This window comes from Rhinoderma darwinii, chromosome 2, assembly GCF_050947455.1.
Source record: "Rhinoderma darwinii isolate aRhiDar2 chromosome 2, aRhiDar2.hap1, whole genome shotgun sequence".
Taxonomy (NCBI): Eukaryota; Metazoa; Chordata; class Amphibia; order Anura; family Rhinodermatidae; genus Rhinoderma; species Rhinoderma darwinii.
Window position 1 is genome coordinate 327,803,037 of NC_134688.1, and position 14,566 is coordinate 327,817,602.

General features: G+C 41.7%; 69 pseudogenes; all 69 read right to left on the reverse strand.

Moving 5' to 3' along the window:
• Positions 1 to 36: 36 nt before the first annotated feature.
• On the reverse strand, positions 37 to 155 carry LOC142745930 (5S ribosomal RNA; annotated as a pseudogene).
• A 253-nt stretch (positions 156 to 408) lies between these two features.
• LOC142745368 (5S ribosomal RNA) lies at positions 409 to 527 on the reverse strand (annotated as a pseudogene).
• Positions 528 to 594: 67 nt separating this feature from the next.
• LOC142746041 (5S ribosomal RNA) lies at positions 595 to 713 on the reverse strand (annotated as a pseudogene).
• Positions 714 to 966: 253 nt separating this feature from the next.
• LOC142746473 (5S ribosomal RNA) lies at positions 967 to 1,085 on the reverse strand (annotated as a pseudogene).
• Positions 1,086 to 1,152: 67 nt separating this feature from the next.
• LOC142747241 (5S ribosomal RNA) lies at positions 1,153 to 1,271 on the reverse strand (annotated as a pseudogene).
• A 67-nt stretch (positions 1,272 to 1,338) lies between these two features.
• On the reverse strand, positions 1,339 to 1,457 carry LOC142744592 (5S ribosomal RNA; annotated as a pseudogene).
• Positions 1,458 to 1,524: 67 nt separating this feature from the next.
• On the reverse strand, positions 1,525 to 1,643 carry LOC142746392 (5S ribosomal RNA; annotated as a pseudogene).
• A 67-nt stretch (positions 1,644 to 1,710) lies between these two features.
• LOC142744804 (5S ribosomal RNA) lies at positions 1,711 to 1,829 on the reverse strand (annotated as a pseudogene).
• Positions 1,830 to 1,896: 67 nt separating this feature from the next.
• Positions 1,897 to 2,015, reverse strand: LOC142744969 (5S ribosomal RNA; annotated as a pseudogene).
• A 67-nt stretch (positions 2,016 to 2,082) lies between these two features.
• Positions 2,083 to 2,201, reverse strand: LOC142744087 (5S ribosomal RNA; annotated as a pseudogene).
• A 67-nt stretch (positions 2,202 to 2,268) lies between these two features.
• LOC142744406 (5S ribosomal RNA) lies at positions 2,269 to 2,387 on the reverse strand (annotated as a pseudogene).
• Positions 2,388 to 2,454: 67 nt separating this feature from the next.
• On the reverse strand, positions 2,455 to 2,573 carry LOC142745453 (5S ribosomal RNA; annotated as a pseudogene).
• Positions 2,574 to 2,640: 67 nt separating this feature from the next.
• Positions 2,641 to 2,759, reverse strand: LOC142744733 (5S ribosomal RNA; annotated as a pseudogene).
• Positions 2,760 to 2,826: 67 nt separating this feature from the next.
• LOC142745928 (5S ribosomal RNA) lies at positions 2,827 to 2,945 on the reverse strand (annotated as a pseudogene).
• A 67-nt stretch (positions 2,946 to 3,012) lies between these two features.
• LOC142745000 (5S ribosomal RNA) lies at positions 3,013 to 3,131 on the reverse strand (annotated as a pseudogene).
• Positions 3,132 to 3,198: 67 nt separating this feature from the next.
• Positions 3,199 to 3,317, reverse strand: LOC142745049 (5S ribosomal RNA; annotated as a pseudogene).
• A 67-nt stretch (positions 3,318 to 3,384) lies between these two features.
• Positions 3,385 to 3,503, reverse strand: LOC142744142 (5S ribosomal RNA; annotated as a pseudogene).
• Positions 3,504 to 3,570: 67 nt separating this feature from the next.
• Positions 3,571 to 3,689, reverse strand: LOC142747258 (5S ribosomal RNA; annotated as a pseudogene).
• A 67-nt stretch (positions 3,690 to 3,756) lies between these two features.
• On the reverse strand, positions 3,757 to 3,875 carry LOC142745235 (5S ribosomal RNA; annotated as a pseudogene).
• Positions 3,876 to 3,942: 67 nt separating this feature from the next.
• LOC142745438 (5S ribosomal RNA) lies at positions 3,943 to 4,061 on the reverse strand (annotated as a pseudogene).
• A 67-nt stretch (positions 4,062 to 4,128) lies between these two features.
• Positions 4,129 to 4,247, reverse strand: LOC142744591 (5S ribosomal RNA; annotated as a pseudogene).
• A 67-nt stretch (positions 4,248 to 4,314) lies between these two features.
• On the reverse strand, positions 4,315 to 4,433 carry LOC142746437 (5S ribosomal RNA; annotated as a pseudogene).
• Positions 4,434 to 4,500: 67 nt separating this feature from the next.
• Positions 4,501 to 4,619, reverse strand: LOC142745876 (5S ribosomal RNA; annotated as a pseudogene).
• A 67-nt stretch (positions 4,620 to 4,686) lies between these two features.
• On the reverse strand, positions 4,687 to 4,805 carry LOC142744117 (5S ribosomal RNA; annotated as a pseudogene).
• A 67-nt stretch (positions 4,806 to 4,872) lies between these two features.
• Positions 4,873 to 4,991, reverse strand: LOC142745371 (5S ribosomal RNA; annotated as a pseudogene).
• A 67-nt stretch (positions 4,992 to 5,058) lies between these two features.
• On the reverse strand, positions 5,059 to 5,177 carry LOC142744283 (5S ribosomal RNA; annotated as a pseudogene).
• Positions 5,178 to 5,244: 67 nt separating this feature from the next.
• Positions 5,245 to 5,363, reverse strand: LOC142746270 (5S ribosomal RNA; annotated as a pseudogene).
• Positions 5,364 to 5,430: 67 nt separating this feature from the next.
• On the reverse strand, positions 5,431 to 5,549 carry LOC142747243 (5S ribosomal RNA; annotated as a pseudogene).
• A 67-nt stretch (positions 5,550 to 5,616) lies between these two features.
• Positions 5,617 to 5,735, reverse strand: LOC142744739 (5S ribosomal RNA; annotated as a pseudogene).
• Positions 5,736 to 5,802: 67 nt separating this feature from the next.
• LOC142744188 (5S ribosomal RNA) lies at positions 5,803 to 5,921 on the reverse strand (annotated as a pseudogene).
• A 253-nt stretch (positions 5,922 to 6,174) lies between these two features.
• Positions 6,175 to 6,293, reverse strand: LOC142746078 (5S ribosomal RNA; annotated as a pseudogene).
• A 67-nt stretch (positions 6,294 to 6,360) lies between these two features.
• LOC142744470 (5S ribosomal RNA) lies at positions 6,361 to 6,479 on the reverse strand (annotated as a pseudogene).
• A 67-nt stretch (positions 6,480 to 6,546) lies between these two features.
• On the reverse strand, positions 6,547 to 6,665 carry LOC142746629 (5S ribosomal RNA; annotated as a pseudogene).
• Positions 6,666 to 6,732: 67 nt separating this feature from the next.
• On the reverse strand, positions 6,733 to 6,851 carry LOC142745877 (5S ribosomal RNA; annotated as a pseudogene).
• Positions 6,852 to 6,918: 67 nt separating this feature from the next.
• Positions 6,919 to 7,037, reverse strand: LOC142744118 (5S ribosomal RNA; annotated as a pseudogene).
• A 67-nt stretch (positions 7,038 to 7,104) lies between these two features.
• Positions 7,105 to 7,223, reverse strand: LOC142746630 (5S ribosomal RNA; annotated as a pseudogene).
• Positions 7,224 to 7,290: 67 nt separating this feature from the next.
• On the reverse strand, positions 7,291 to 7,409 carry LOC142744284 (5S ribosomal RNA; annotated as a pseudogene).
• A 253-nt stretch (positions 7,410 to 7,662) lies between these two features.
• On the reverse strand, positions 7,663 to 7,781 carry LOC142744648 (5S ribosomal RNA; annotated as a pseudogene).
• A 67-nt stretch (positions 7,782 to 7,848) lies between these two features.
• Positions 7,849 to 7,967, reverse strand: LOC142747244 (5S ribosomal RNA; annotated as a pseudogene).
• A 67-nt stretch (positions 7,968 to 8,034) lies between these two features.
• LOC142745560 (5S ribosomal RNA) lies at positions 8,035 to 8,153 on the reverse strand (annotated as a pseudogene).
• A 67-nt stretch (positions 8,154 to 8,220) lies between these two features.
• On the reverse strand, positions 8,221 to 8,339 carry LOC142746393 (5S ribosomal RNA; annotated as a pseudogene).
• A 67-nt stretch (positions 8,340 to 8,406) lies between these two features.
• Positions 8,407 to 8,525, reverse strand: LOC142744805 (5S ribosomal RNA; annotated as a pseudogene).
• Positions 8,526 to 8,592: 67 nt separating this feature from the next.
• LOC142745091 (5S ribosomal RNA) lies at positions 8,593 to 8,711 on the reverse strand (annotated as a pseudogene).
• A 67-nt stretch (positions 8,712 to 8,778) lies between these two features.
• Positions 8,779 to 8,897, reverse strand: LOC142745372 (5S ribosomal RNA; annotated as a pseudogene).
• Positions 8,898 to 8,964: 67 nt separating this feature from the next.
• Positions 8,965 to 9,083, reverse strand: LOC142746498 (5S ribosomal RNA; annotated as a pseudogene).
• Positions 9,084 to 9,150: 67 nt separating this feature from the next.
• LOC142745542 (5S ribosomal RNA) lies at positions 9,151 to 9,269 on the reverse strand (annotated as a pseudogene).
• A 67-nt stretch (positions 9,270 to 9,336) lies between these two features.
• LOC142745999 (5S ribosomal RNA) lies at positions 9,337 to 9,455 on the reverse strand (annotated as a pseudogene).
• A 67-nt stretch (positions 9,456 to 9,522) lies between these two features.
• LOC142745706 (5S ribosomal RNA) lies at positions 9,523 to 9,641 on the reverse strand (annotated as a pseudogene).
• Positions 9,642 to 9,708: 67 nt separating this feature from the next.
• LOC142746796 (5S ribosomal RNA) lies at positions 9,709 to 9,827 on the reverse strand (annotated as a pseudogene).
• A 67-nt stretch (positions 9,828 to 9,894) lies between these two features.
• Positions 9,895 to 10,013, reverse strand: LOC142745391 (5S ribosomal RNA; annotated as a pseudogene).
• A 67-nt stretch (positions 10,014 to 10,080) lies between these two features.
• Positions 10,081 to 10,199, reverse strand: LOC142746913 (5S ribosomal RNA; annotated as a pseudogene).
• Positions 10,200 to 10,266: 67 nt separating this feature from the next.
• Positions 10,267 to 10,385, reverse strand: LOC142745610 (5S ribosomal RNA; annotated as a pseudogene).
• Positions 10,386 to 10,452: 67 nt separating this feature from the next.
• LOC142747095 (5S ribosomal RNA) lies at positions 10,453 to 10,571 on the reverse strand (annotated as a pseudogene).
• A 67-nt stretch (positions 10,572 to 10,638) lies between these two features.
• Positions 10,639 to 10,757, reverse strand: LOC142744437 (5S ribosomal RNA; annotated as a pseudogene).
• Positions 10,758 to 10,824: 67 nt separating this feature from the next.
• Positions 10,825 to 10,943, reverse strand: LOC142744184 (5S ribosomal RNA; annotated as a pseudogene).
• Positions 10,944 to 11,010: 67 nt separating this feature from the next.
• LOC142744405 (5S ribosomal RNA) lies at positions 11,011 to 11,129 on the reverse strand (annotated as a pseudogene).
• Positions 11,130 to 11,196: 67 nt separating this feature from the next.
• LOC142746352 (5S ribosomal RNA) lies at positions 11,197 to 11,315 on the reverse strand (annotated as a pseudogene).
• A 67-nt stretch (positions 11,316 to 11,382) lies between these two features.
• Positions 11,383 to 11,501, reverse strand: LOC142746521 (5S ribosomal RNA; annotated as a pseudogene).
• Positions 11,502 to 11,568: 67 nt separating this feature from the next.
• On the reverse strand, positions 11,569 to 11,687 carry LOC142746364 (5S ribosomal RNA; annotated as a pseudogene).
• A 253-nt stretch (positions 11,688 to 11,940) lies between these two features.
• Positions 11,941 to 12,059, reverse strand: LOC142746375 (5S ribosomal RNA; annotated as a pseudogene).
• A 67-nt stretch (positions 12,060 to 12,126) lies between these two features.
• On the reverse strand, positions 12,127 to 12,257 carry LOC142747153 (5S ribosomal RNA; annotated as a pseudogene).
• Positions 12,258 to 12,324: 67 nt separating this feature from the next.
• LOC142746324 (5S ribosomal RNA) lies at positions 12,325 to 12,443 on the reverse strand (annotated as a pseudogene).
• Positions 12,444 to 12,882: 439 nt separating this feature from the next.
• Positions 12,883 to 13,001, reverse strand: LOC142745527 (5S ribosomal RNA; annotated as a pseudogene).
• Positions 13,002 to 13,068: 67 nt separating this feature from the next.
• Positions 13,069 to 13,187, reverse strand: LOC142746068 (5S ribosomal RNA; annotated as a pseudogene).
• A 67-nt stretch (positions 13,188 to 13,254) lies between these two features.
• On the reverse strand, positions 13,255 to 13,373 carry LOC142746407 (5S ribosomal RNA; annotated as a pseudogene).
• Positions 13,374 to 13,440: 67 nt separating this feature from the next.
• Positions 13,441 to 13,559, reverse strand: LOC142747105 (5S ribosomal RNA; annotated as a pseudogene).
• A 67-nt stretch (positions 13,560 to 13,626) lies between these two features.
• LOC142744514 (5S ribosomal RNA) lies at positions 13,627 to 13,745 on the reverse strand (annotated as a pseudogene).
• Positions 13,746 to 13,812: 67 nt separating this feature from the next.
• On the reverse strand, positions 13,813 to 13,931 carry LOC142744910 (5S ribosomal RNA; annotated as a pseudogene).
• A 438-nt stretch (positions 13,932 to 14,369) lies between these two features.
• LOC142745978 (5S ribosomal RNA) lies at positions 14,370 to 14,488 on the reverse strand (annotated as a pseudogene).
• Positions 14,489 to 14,566: the final 78 nt, after the last annotated feature.

The window sequence follows — 14,566 nt, forward strand, 5'->3', positions numbered from 1 at the left end:
TCGATTGTGAAACAAAATCTAAACGACATAATAAAAATTCAACCGCTCCACGGATTCCCAGACAGTCTCCCACACTGGTACTAGCGAGGCCTTAAGCTGTGTAACTTCTGCGATCTGACGAGAGCAGGCACATTCAGCTTAGAATGGCCATTGACGTTAAATGCTTTAATCCATAGTCCTATTTAATCTATTGTGAAACAAAATCTAAACGACATAATAATAAGTCAACCGCACCACGGATTCCCAGACAGTCTCCCACACAGGTACTAGTGAGGCCTTAAGCTGTGTAACTTCTCCGATCTGACGAGAGCAGGCACATTCAGCTTAGAATGGTCATTGACATTAAAAGCCTTAATCCATAGTCCTATTTAATCTATTGTGAAACAAAATCTAAACAACATAATAAAAAGTCAACCGCACCACGCATTCCCAGACAGTCTCCCACACTGGTACCAGCGAGGCCTTAAGCTGTGTAACTTCTGCGATCTGACGAGAGCAGGGACATTCAGCTTAGAATGGCCATTGACATTAAAGGCATTAATCCATAGTCCTTTTTAATCGATTGTGAAACAAAATCTAAACGACATAATAAAAACTCAACCGCACCACGGATTCCCAGACAGTCTCCCACACTGGTACTAGCGAGGGCTTAAGCTGTGTAACTTCTGCGTTCGGACGAGAGCAGGCACATTCAGCTTAGAATGGCCATTGACGTTAAATGTTTTAATCCATAGTCCTATTTAATCTATTGTGAAACAAAATCTAAACGACATAATAAAAAGTCAACCGCACCACGGATTCCCAGACAGTCTCCCACACTGGTACTAGCGAGGCGTTAAGCTGTGTAACTTCTGCGATCTAACGAGAGCAGGCACATTCAGCTTAGAATGAGCATTGACTTTAAATGCTTTAATCCATAGTCCTTTTTAATCGATTGTGAAACAAAATCTAAACGACATAATAAAAAGTCAACCGCACCACGGATTCCCAGACAGTCTCCCACACTGGTCCTAGCGAGGCCTTAAGCTGTGTAACTTCTGCGATCTGACGAGAGCAGGGACATTCAGCTTAGAATGGCCATTGACATTAAATGCTTTAATCCATAGTCCTTTTTAATCGATTGTGAAACAAAATCTAAACGACATAATAAAAATTCAACCGCACCACGGATTCCCAAACAGTCTCCCACACTGGTACTAGCGAGGCCTTAAGCTGTTTAACTTCTGCAATCTAACAAGAGCATGCACTTTCAGCTTAGAATGGCCATTGACATTAAATGCTTTAATCCATAGTCCTTTTTAATCGATTGTGAAACAAAATCTAAACGACATAATAAAAAGTCAACCGCACCACGGATTCCCAGACAGTCTCCCACACCAGTACTAGCGAGGCCTTAAGCTGTGTAACTTCTGCGATCTGACGAGAGCAGGCACATTCAGCTTAGAATGGCCATTGACATTAAAAGCCTTAATCCATAGTCCTATTTAATCTATTGTGAAACAAAATCTAAACAACATAATAAAAAGACAACCGCACCACGGATTCCCAGACAGTCACCCATACTGGTACTAGCGAGGCGTTAAGCTGTGTAACTTCTGCGATCTAACGAGAGCAGGCACATTCAGCTTAGAATGGCCATTGACATTAAATGCTTTAATCCATAGTCCTTTTTAATCGATTGTGAAACAAAATCTAAACAACATAATAAAAATTCAACCGCACCACGGATTCCCAGACAGTCTCCCACACTGGTACTAGCGAGGCCTTAAGCTGTGTAACTTCTGCGATCTGACGAGAGCAGGCACATTCAGCTTAGAATGGCCATTGACATTAAATGCTTTAATCCATAGTCCTTTTTAATCGATTGTGAAACAAAATCTAAATGACATAATAAAAAGTCAACCGCACCACGGATTCCCAGACAGTCTCCCACACTGGTACTAGCGAGGACTTAAGCTGTGTAACTTCTGCGATCTGACGAGAGCAGGCACATTCAGCTTAGAATGGCCATTGACATTAAAAGCTTTAATCCATAGTCCTATTTAATCTATTGTGAAACAAAATCTAAACAACATTATAAAAAGTCAACCGCACCACGGATTCCCAGACAGTCTCCCACACTGGTACTAGCGAGGCCTTAAGCTATGTAACTTCTGCGTTCTGACGAGAGCAGGCACATTCAGCTTAGAATGGCCATTGACATTAAATGCTTTAATCCATAGTCCTTTTTAATCGATTGTGAAACAAAATCTAAACGACATAATAAAAAGTCAACCGCACCACGGATTCCCAGACAGTCTCCCACACTAGTACTAGCGAGGCCTTAAGCTGTGTAACTTCTGCGATCTGACGAGAGCAGGCACATTCAGCTTAGAATGGCCATTGACATTAAAAGCTTTAATCCATAGTCCTATTTAATCTATTGTGAAACAAAATCTAAACAACATTATAAAAAGTCAACCGCACCACGGATTCCCAGACAGTCTCCCACACTGGTACTAGCGAGGCCTTAAGTTATGTAACTTCTGCGTTCTGACGAGAGCAGGCACATTCAGCTTAGAATGGCCATTGACATTAAATGCTTTAATCCATAGTCCTTTTTAATCGATTGTGAAACAAAATCTAAACGACATAATAAAAAGTTAACCGCACCACGGATTCCCAGACAGTCTCCCACACTGGTACTAGCGAGGCCTTAAGCTGTGTAACTTCTGCGATCTGACGAGAGCAGGCACATTCAGCTTAGAATGGCCATTGACATTAAATGCTTTAATCCATAGTCCTTTTTAATCGATTGTGAAACAAAATCTAAACGACATAATAAAAATTCAACCGCTCCACGGATTCCCAGACAGTCTCCCACACTGGTACTAGCGAGGCCTTAAGCTGTGTAACTTCTGCGATCTGACGAGAGCAGGCACATTCAGCTTAGAATGGCCATTGACATTAAATGCTTTAATCCATAGTCCTTTTTAATCGATTGTAAAACAAAATCTAAACGACATAATAAAAAGTCAACCGCACCACGGATTCCCAGACAGTCTCCCACACTGGTACTGGCGAAGCCTTAAGCTGTGTAATTTCTGCGATCTGACGAGAGCAGGCACATTCAGCTTAGAATGGCCATTGACATTAAATGCTTTAATCCATAGTCCTTTTTAATCGATTGTGAAACAAAATCTAAACGACATAATAAAAAGTCAACCGCACCACTGATTCCCAGACAGTCTCCCACACTGGTACTAGCGAGGCCTTAAGCTGTGTAACTTCTGCGATCTGACGAGAGCAGGGACATTCAGCTTAGAATGGCCATTGACATTAAATGCTTTAATCCATAGTCCTTTTTAATCGATTGTGAAACAAAATCTAAACGACATAATAAAAAGTCAACCGCACCACGGATTCCCAGACAGTCTCCCACACTGGTACTAGCGAGGCCTTAAGCTGTGTAACTTCTGCGATCTGACGAGAGCAGGGACATTCAGCTTAGAATGGCTATTGACATTAAATGCTTTAATCCATAGTCCTTTTTAATCGATTGTGAAACAAAATCTAAACGACATAATAAGACTTCAACCGCACCACGGATTCCCAGACAGTCTCCCACACTGGTACTAGCGAGGCGTTAAGCTGTGTAACTTCTGCGATCTGACGAGAGCAGGCACATTCAGCTTAGAATGGCCATTGACATTAAAAGCCTTAATCCACAGTCCTATTTAATCTATTGTGAAACAAAATCTAAACAACATAATAAAAAGTCAACTGCACCACGGATTCCCAGACAGTCTCCCACACTGGTACTAGCGAGGCCTTAAGCTGTGTAACTTCTGCGATCTGACGAGAGCATGCACATTCAGCTTAGAATGGCCATTGACATTAAATGCTTTAATCCATAGTCCTTTTTAATCGATTGTGAAACAAAATCTAAATGACATAATAAAAAGTCAACCGCACCACGGATTCCCAGACAGTCTCCCACACTGGTACTAGCGAGGACTTAAGCCGTGTAACTTCTGCGATCTGACGAGAGCAGGCACATTCAGCTTAGAATGGCCATTGACATTAAAAGCTTTAATCCATAGTCCTATTTAATCTATTGTGAAACAAAATCTAAACAACATTATAAAAAGTCAACCGCACCACGGATTCCCAGACAGTCTCCCACACTGGTACTAGCGAGGCCTTAAGCTATGTAACTTCTGCGTTCTGACGAGAGCAGGCACATTCAGCTTAGAATGGCCATTAACATTAAATGCTTTAATCCATAGTCCTTTTTAATCGATTGTGAAACAAAATCTAAACGACATAATAAAAATTCAACCGCTCCACGGATTCCCAGACAGTCTCCCACACTGGTACTAGCGAGGCCTTAAGCTGTGTAACTTCTGCGATCTGACGAGAGCAGGCACATACAGCTTAGAATGGCTATTGACATTAAATGATTTAATCCATAGTCCTATTTAATCTATTGTGAAACAAAATCTAAACGACATAATAATAAGTCAACCGCACCACGGATTCCCAGACAGTCACCCACACTGGTACTAGCGAGGCGTTAAGCTGTGTAACTTCTGCGATCTAACGAGAGCAGGCACATTCAGCTTAGAATGGCCATTGACATTAAATGCTTTAATCCATAGTCCTATTTAATCTATTGTGAAACAAAATCTAAACAACATAATAAATAGTCAACCGCACCACGGATTCCCAGACAGTCTCCCACACAGGTACTAGTGAGGCCTTAAGCTGTGTAACTTCTGCGATCTGACGAGAGCAGGCACATTCAGCTTAGAATGGCCATTGACATTAAAAGCCTTAATCCATAGTCCTATTTAATCTATTGTGAAACAAAATCTAAACAACATAATAAAAAGTCAACCGCACCACGCATTCCCAGACAGTCTCCCACACTGGTACCAGCGAGGCCTTAAGCTGTGTAACTTCTGCGATCTGACGAGAGCAGGGACATTCAGCTTAGAATGGCCATTGACATTAAAGGCATTAATCCATAGTCCTTTTTAATCGATTGTGAAACAAAATCTAAACGACATAATAAAAACTCAACCGCACCACGGATTCCCAGACAGTCTCCCACACTGGTACTAGCGAGGCCTTAAGCTGTGTAACTTCTGCGTTCGGACGAGAGCAGGCACATTCAGCTTAGAATGGCCATTGACGTTAAATGTTTTAATCCATAGTCCTATTTAATCTATTGTGAAACAAAATCTAAACGACATAATAAAAAGTCAACCGCACCACGGATTCCCAGACAGTCTCCCACACTGGTACTAGCGAGGCGTTAAGCTGTGTAACTTCTGCGATCTGACGAGAGCAGGGACATTCAGCTTAGAATGGCCATTGACATTAAATGCTTTAATCCATAGTCCTTTTTAATCGATTGTGAAACAAAATCTAAACGACATAATAAAAATTCAACCGCACCACGGATTCCCAAACAGTCTCCCACACTGGTACTAGCGAGGCCTTAAGCTGTTTAACTTCTGCAATCTAACAAGAGCATGCACTTTCAGCTTAGAATGGCCATTGACATTAAATGCTTTAATCCATAGTCCTTTTTAATCGATTGTGAAACAAAATCTAAACGACATAATAAAAAGTCAACCGCACCACGGATTCCCAGACAGTCTCCCACACCGGTACTAGCGAGGCCTTAAGCTGTGTAACTTCTGCGATCTGACGAGAGCAGGCACATTCAGCATAGAATGGCCATTGACATTAAAAGCCTTAATCCATAGTCCTATTTAATCTATTGTGAAACAAAATCTAAACAACATAATAAAAAGACAACCGCACCACGGATTCCCAGACAGTCACCCATACTGGTACTAGCGAGGCCTTAAGCTGTGTAACTTCTGCGATCTGACGAGAGCAGGGACATTCAGCTTAGAATGGCCATTGACATTAAATTCTCTAATCCATAGTCCTTTTTAATCGATTGTGAAACAAAATCTAAACGACATAATAAAAATTCAACCGCTCCACGGATTCCCAGACAGTCTCCCACACTGGTACTAGCGAGGCGTTAAGCTGTTTAACTTCTGCGATCTAACGAGAGCATTCACATTCAGCTTAGAATGGCCATTGACATTAAATGCTTTAATCCATAGTCCTTTTTAATCGATTGTGAAACAAAATCTAAATGACATAATAAAAAGTCAACCGCACCACGGATTCCCAGACAGTCTCCCACACTGGTACGAGCGAGGACTTAAGCTGTGTAACTTCTGCGATCTGACGAGAGCAGGCACATTCAGCTTAGAATGGCCATTGACATTAAAAGCTTTAATCCATAGTCCTATTTAATCTATTGTGAAACAAAATCTAAACAACATTATAAAAAGTCAACCGCACCACGGATTCCCAGACAGTCTCCCACACTGGTACTTGCGAGGCCTTAAGCTATGTAACTTCTGCGTTCTGACGAGAGCAGGCACATTCAGCTTAGAATGGCCATTGACATTAAATGCTTTAATCCATAGTCCTTTTTAATCGATTGTGAAACAAAATCTAAACGACATAATAAAAATTCAACCGCTCCACGGATTCCCAGACAGTCTCCCACACTGGTACTAGCGAAGCCTTAAGCTGTGTAACTTCTGCGATCTGACGAGAGCAGGCACATTCAGCTTAGAATGGCCATTGACGTTAAATGCTTTAATCCATAGTCCTATTTAATCTATTGTGAAACAAAATCTAAACGACATAATAATAAGTCAACCGCACCACGGATTCCCAGACAGTCACCCACACTGGTACTAGCGAGGCGTTAAGCTGTGTAACTTCTGCGATCTAACGAGAGCAGGCACATTCAGCTTAGAATGGCCATTGACATTAAATGCTTTAATCCATAGTCCTATTTAATCTATTGTGAAACAAAATCTAAACAACATAATAAATAGTCAACCGCACCACGGATTCCCAGACAGTCTCCCACACAGGTACTAGTGAGGCCTTAAGCTGTGTAACTTCTGCGATCTGACGAGAGCAGGCACATTCAGCTTAGAATGGCCATTGACATTAAAAGCCTTAATCCATAGTCCTATTTAATCTATTGTGAAACAAAATCTAAACAACATAATAAAAAGTCAACCGCACCACGCATTCCCAGACAGTCTCCCACACTGGTACCAGCGAGGCCTTAAGCTGTGTAACTTCTGCGATCTGACGAGAGCAGGGACATTCAGCTTAGAATGGCCTTTGACATTAAAGGGATTAATCCATAGTCCTTTTTAATCGATTGTGAAACAAAATCTAAACGACATAATAAAAACTCAACCGCACCACGGATTCCCAGACAGTCTCCCACACTGGTACTAGCGAGGCCTTAAGCTGTGTAACTTCTGCGTTCGGACGAGAGCAGGCACATTCAGCTTAGAATGGCCATTGACGTTAAATGTTTTAATCCATAGTCCTATTTAATCTATTGTGAAACAAAATCTAAACGACATAATAAAAAGTCAACCGCACCACGGATTCCCAGACAGTCTCCCACACTGGTACTAGCGAGGCGTTAAGCTGTGTAACCTCTGCGATCTAACGAGAGCAGGCACATTCAGCTTAGAATGAGCATTGACTTTAAATGCTTTAATCCATAGTCCTTTTTAATCGATTGTGAAACAAAATCTAAACGACATAATAAAAACTCAACCGCACCACGGATTCCCAGACAGTCTCCCACACTGGTACTAGCGAGGCCTTAAGCTGTGTAACTTCTGCGATCTGACGGGAGCAGGGACATTCAGCTTAGAATGGCCATTGACATTAAATGCTTTAATCCATAGTCCTTTTTAATCGATTGTGAAACAAAATCTAAACGACATAATAAAAATTCAACCGCACCACGGATTCCCAAACAGTCTCCCACACTGGTACTAGCGAGGCCTTAAGCTGTTTAACTTCTGCAATCTAACAAGAGCATGCACTTTCAGCTTAGAATGGCCATTGACATTAAATGCTTTAATCCATAGTCCTTTTTAATCGATTGTGAAACAAAATCTAAACGACATAATAAAAAGTCAACCGCACCACGGATTCCCAGACAGTCTCCCACACCGGTACTAGCGAGGCCTTAAGCTGTGGAACTTCTGCGATCTGACGAGAGCAGGCACATTCAGCTTAGAATGGCCATTGACATTAAAAGCCTTAATCCATAGTCCTATTTAATCTATTGTGAAACAAAATCTAAACAACATAATAAAAAGACAACCGCACCACGGATTCCCAGACAGTCACCCATACTGGTACTAGCGAGGCGTTAAGCTGTGTAACTTCTGCGATCTAACGAGAGCAGGCACATTCAGCTTAGAATGGCCATTGACATTAAATGCTTTAATCCATAGTCCTTTTTAATCGATTGTGAAACAAAATCTAAACAACATAATAAAAATTCAACCGCACCACGGATTCCCAGACAGTCTCCCACACTGGTACTAGCGAGGCCTTAAGCTGTGTAACTTCTGCGATCTGACGAGAGCAGGCACATTCAGCTTAGAATGGCCATTGACATTAAAAGCCTTAATCCATAGTCCTATTTAATCTATTGTGAAACAAAATCTAAACAACATAATAAAAAGTCAACCGCACCACAGATTCCCAGACAGTCTCCCACACTGGTACAAGCGAGGCCTTAAGCTGTGTAACTTCTGCGATCTGACGAGAGCAGGCACATTCAGCTTAGAATGGCCATTGACATTAAAAGCCTTAATCCATAGTCCTATTTAATCTATTGTGAAACAAAATCTAAACAACATAATAAAAAGTCAACCGCACCACGCATTCCCAGACAGTCTCCCACACTGGTACCAGCGAGGCCTTAAGCTGTGTAACTTCTGCGATCTGACGAGAGCAGGGACATTCAGCTTAGAATGGCCATTGACATTAAAGGCTTTAATCCATAGTCCTTTTTAATCGATTGTGAAACAAAATCTAAACGACATAATAAAAACTCAACCGCACCACGGATTCCCAGACAGTCTCCCACACTGGTACTAGCGAGGCCTTAAGCTGTGTAACTTCTGCGATCTGACGAGAGCAGGCACATTCAGCTTAGAATGGACATTGACATTAAAAGCCTTAATCCATAGTCCTATTTAATCTATTGTGAAACAAAATCTAAACAACATAATAAAAAGTCAACCGCACCACGGATTCCCAGACAGTCTCCCACACTGGTACTAGCGAGGACTTAAGCTATGTAACTTCTGCGTTCTGACGAGAGCAGGCACATTCAGCTTAGAATGGCCATTGACCTTAAATGCTTTAATCCATAGTCCTTTTTAATCGATTGTGAAACAAAATCTAAACGACATAATAAAAAGTCAACCGCACCACGGATTCCCAGACAGTCTCCCACACTGGTACTAGCGAGGCCTTAAGCTGAGTAACTTCTGCGATCTGACGAGAGTAGGCACATTCAGCTTAGAATGGCCATTGACATCAAATGCTTTAATCCATAGTCCTTTTTAATCGATTGTGAAACAAAATCTAAACGACATAATAAAAAGTCAACAGCACCACGGATTCCCAGACAGTCTCCCACACTGGTACTAGCGAGGCCTTAAGCTGTGTAACTTCTGCGATCTGACGAGAGCAGGGACATTCAGCTTAGAATGGCCATTGACATTAAATGCTTTAATCCATAGTCCTTTTTAATCGATTGTGAAACAAAATCTAAACGACATAATAAAAATTCAACCGCACAACGGATTCCGAGACAGTCTCCCACACTGGTACTAGCGAGGCCTTAAGCTGGGTAACTTCTGCGATCTGACGAGAGCAGGTGCATTCAGCTTAGAATGGCCATTGACATTAAATGCTTTAATCCATAGTCCTTTTTAATCGATTGTGAAACAAAATCTAAACGACATAATAAGAATTCAACCGCACCACGGATTCCCAGACAGTCTCCCACACTGGTACTAGCGAGGCCTTAAGCTGTGTAATTTCTGCGATCTGACGAGAGCAGGGACATTCAGCTTAGAATGGCTATTGACATTAAATGCTTTAATCCATAGTCCTTTTTAATCGATTGTGAAACAAAATCTAAACGACATAATAAGAATTCAACCGCACCACGGATTCCCAGACAGTCTCCCACACTGGTACTAGCGAGGCGTTAAGCTGTGTAACTTCTGCGATCTGACGAGAGCAGGCACATTCAGCTTAGAATGGCCATTGACATTAAAAGCCTTAATCCACAGTCCTATTTAATCTATTGTGAAACAAAATCTAAACAACATAACAAAAAGTCAACTGCACCACGGATTCCCAGACAGTCTCCCACTCTGGTACTAGCGAGGTCTTAAGCTGTGTAACTTCTGCGATCTGACGAAAGCAGGGACATTCAGCTTAGAATGGCCATTGACATTAAATTCTTTAATCCATAGTCCTTTTTAATCGATTGTGAAACAAAATCTAAACGACATAATAAAAATTCAACCGCACCACGGATTCCCAGACAGTCTCCCACACTGGTACTAGCGAGGCCTTAAGCTGTGTAACTTCTGCGTTCTGACTAGATCAGGCACATTCAGCTTAGAATGGCCATTGACGTTAAATGCTTTAATCCATAGTCCTATTTAATCTATTGTGAAACAAAATCTAAACGACATAATAAAAAGTCAACCGCACCACGGATTCCCAGACAGTCTCCCACACTGGTACTAGCGAGGCCTTAAGCTGTGTAACTTCTGCGATCTGACGAGAGCAGGCACATTCAGCTTAGAATGGCCATTGTCATTAAAAGCCTTAATCCATAGTCCTATTTAATCTATTGTGAAACAAAATCTAAACGACATAATAAAAAGTCAATCGCACCACAGATTCCCAGACAGTCTCCCACACTGGTACTAGCGAGGCCTTAAGCTGTGTAACTTCTGCGATCTGACGAGAGCAGGCACATTCAGCTTAGAATGGCCATTGACATGAAATGCTTTAATCCATAGTCCTTTTTAATCGATTGTGATACAAAATCTAAACGACATAATAAAAAGGCAACCGCACCACGGATTCCCAGACAGTCTCCCACACTGGTACTAGCGAGGCCTTAAGCTGTGTAACTTCTGCGATCTGACGAGAGCAGGCACATTCAGCTTAGAATGGCCATTGACATTAAATGCTTTAATCCATAGTCCTTTTTAATCGATTGTGAAACAAAATCTAAACGACATAATAAAAAGTCAACCGCACCACGGATTCCCAGACAGTCTCCCACACTGGTACTAGCGAGGCCTTAAGCTGTGTAACTTCTGCGATCTGACGAGAGCAGGCACATTCAGCTTAGAATGGCCATTGACGTTAAATGCTTTAATCCATAGTCCTATTTAATCTATTGTGAAACAAAATCTAAACGACATAATAAAAAGTCAACCGCACCACGGATTCCCAGACAGTCTCCCACAATGGTACTAGCGAGGCCTTATGCTGTGTAACTTCTGCGATCTGACGAGAGCAGGCACATTCAGTTTAGAATGGCCATTGACATTAAATGCTTTAATCCATAGTGCTTTTTAATCGATTGTGAAACAAAATCTAAACGACATAATAAAAAGTCAACCGCACCACGGATTCCCAGACAGTCTCCCACACTGGTACTAGCGAGGCCTTAAGCTGTGTAACTTCTGCGATCTGACGAGAGCAGGCACATTCAGCTTAGAATGGCCATTGACGTTGAATGCTTTAATCCATAGTCCTATTTATTCTATTGTGAAACAAAATCTAAACGACATAATAAAAAGTCAACCGCACCACGGATTCCCAGACAGACTCCCACACTGGTACTAGAGAGGCGTTAAGCTGTGTAACTTCTGCGATCTAACGAGAGCAGGCACATTCAGCTTAGAATGGCCATTGACATTAAATGCTTTAATCCATAGTCCTTTTTAATCGATTGTGAAACAAAATCTAAACGACATAATAAAAAGTCAACCGCACCACGGATTCCCAGACAGTCTCCCACACTGGTACTAGCGAGGCCTTAAGCTGTGTAACTTCTGCGATCTGACGAGAGCAGGCACATTCAGCTTAGAATGGCCATTGACATTAAATGCTTTAATCCATAGTCCTTTTTAATCGATTGTGAAACAAAATCTAAACGACATAATAAAAAGTCAACCGCACCACGGATTCCCAGAAAGTCTCCCACACAGTCTCCCACACTGGTACTAGCGAGGCCTTAAGCTGTGTAACTTCTGCGATCTGACGAGAGCAGGCACATTCAGCTTAGAATGGCCATTGACATTAAAAGCCTTAATCCATAGTCCTATTTAATCTATTGTGAAACAAAATCTAAACAACATAATAAAAAGTCAACCGCACCACGCATTCCCAGACAGTCTCCCACACTGGTACCAGCGAGGCCTTAAGCTGTGTAACTTCTGCGATCTGACGAGAGCAGGGACATTCAGCTTAGAATGGCCATTGGCATTAAAGGCTTCAATCCATAGTCCTTTTTAATCGATTGTGAAACAAAATCTAAACGACATAATAAAAACTCAACTGCACCACGGATTCCCAGACAGTCTCCCACACTGGTGCTAGCGAGGCCTTACGCTGTGTAACTTCTGCGTTCGGACGAGAGCAGGCACATTCAGCTTAGAATGGCCATTGACGTTAAATGCTTTAATCCATAGTCCTATTTAATCTATTGTGAAACAAAATCTAAACGACATAATAAAAAGTCAACCGCACCACGGATTCCCAGACAGTCTCCCACACTGGTACTAGCGAGGCGTTAAGCTGTGTAACTTCTGCGATCTAACGAGAGCAGGCACATTCAGCTTAGAATGAGTATTGACTTTAAATGCTTTAATCCATAGTCCTATTTAATCTATTGTGAAACAAAATCTAAACAACATAATAAAAAGTCAACCGCACCACGGATTCCCAGACAGTCTCCCACACTGGTACTAGCGAGGACTTAAGCTATGTAACTTCTGCGTTCTGACGAGAGCAGGTACATTCAGCTTAGAATAGCCATTGACGTTAAATGCTTTAATCCATAGTCCTTTTTAATCGATTGTGAAACAAAATCTAAACGACATAATAAGTAGTCAACCCCACCACGCATTCCCAGACAGTCTCCCACACTGGTACTAGCGAGGCCTTAAGCTGTGTAACTTCTGCGATCTGACGAGAGCAGGGACATTCAGCTTAGAATGGCCATTGACATTAAATGCTTTAATCCATAGTCCTTTTTAATCGATTGTGAAACAAAATCTAAACGACATAATAAAAAGTCAACCGAACCACGGATTCCCAGACAGTCTCCCACACTGATACTAGCGAGGCCTTAAGCTGTGTAACTTCTGCGATCTGACGAGAGCAGGCACATTCAGCTTAGAATGGCCATTGACGTTAAATGCTCTAATCCATAGTCCTATTTAATCTATTGTGAAACAAAATCTAAACGACATAATAAAAAGTCAACCGCACCACTGATTCCCAGACAGTCTCCCACACTGGTACTAGCGAGGCCTTAAGCTGTGTAACTTCTGCGATCTGACGAGAGCAGTCACATTCTGCTTAGAATGGCCATTGACATTAAAAGCCTTAATCCATAGTCCTATTTAATCTATTGTGAAACAAAATCTAACCAACATAATAAAAAGTCAACCGCACCACAGATTCCCAGACAGTCTCCCACACTGGTACTAGCGAGGCCTTAAGCTGTGTAACTTCTGCGATCTGACGAGAGCAGGGACATTCAGCTTAGAATGGCCATTGACATTAAATTCTTTAATCCATAGTCTTTTTTAATCGATTGTGAAACAAAATCTAAACGACATAATAAAAATTCAACCGCACCACGGATTCCCAGACAGTCTCCCACACTGGTACTAGCGAGGCCTTAAGCTGTGTAACTTCTGCGATCTGACGAGAGCAGGAACATTCAGCTTAGAATGGCCATTGACGTTAAAAGCTTTAATCCATAGTCCTATTTAATCTATTGTGAAACAAAATCTAAACGACATAATAAAAAGTCAACTGCACCACAGATTACCAGACAGTCTCCCACAGTGGTACTAGCGAGGCCTTAAGCTGTGTAACTACTGCGATCTGACGAGAGCAGGCACATGCAGCTTTGAATTGCAATTGACATTAAATGCTTTAATCCATAGTCCTTTTTAATCGATTGTGAAACAAAATCTAAACGACATAATAAAAAGTCAACCGCACCACGGATTCCCAGACAGTCTCTCACACTCGTACTAGCGAGGCCTTAGGCTGTGTAACTTCTGCGATCTGACGAGAGCAGGGACATTCATCTTAGAATGGCCATTGACAATAAATGCTTAAATCCATAGTCCATTTTAATCGATTGTGAAACAAATCTAAACGACATAATAAAAAGTCAACCGCACCACGGATTCCCAGACAGTCTCCCACACTGGTACTAGCGAGGCCTTAAGCTGTATAACTTCTGCGATCTGACGAGAGAAGGAACATTCAGCTTAGAATGGCCATTGACATTAAATGCTTTAAATGCTTTAAATGCTTTAATCCATAGTCCTTTTTAATCGATTGTGAAACAAAATCTAAACGACAT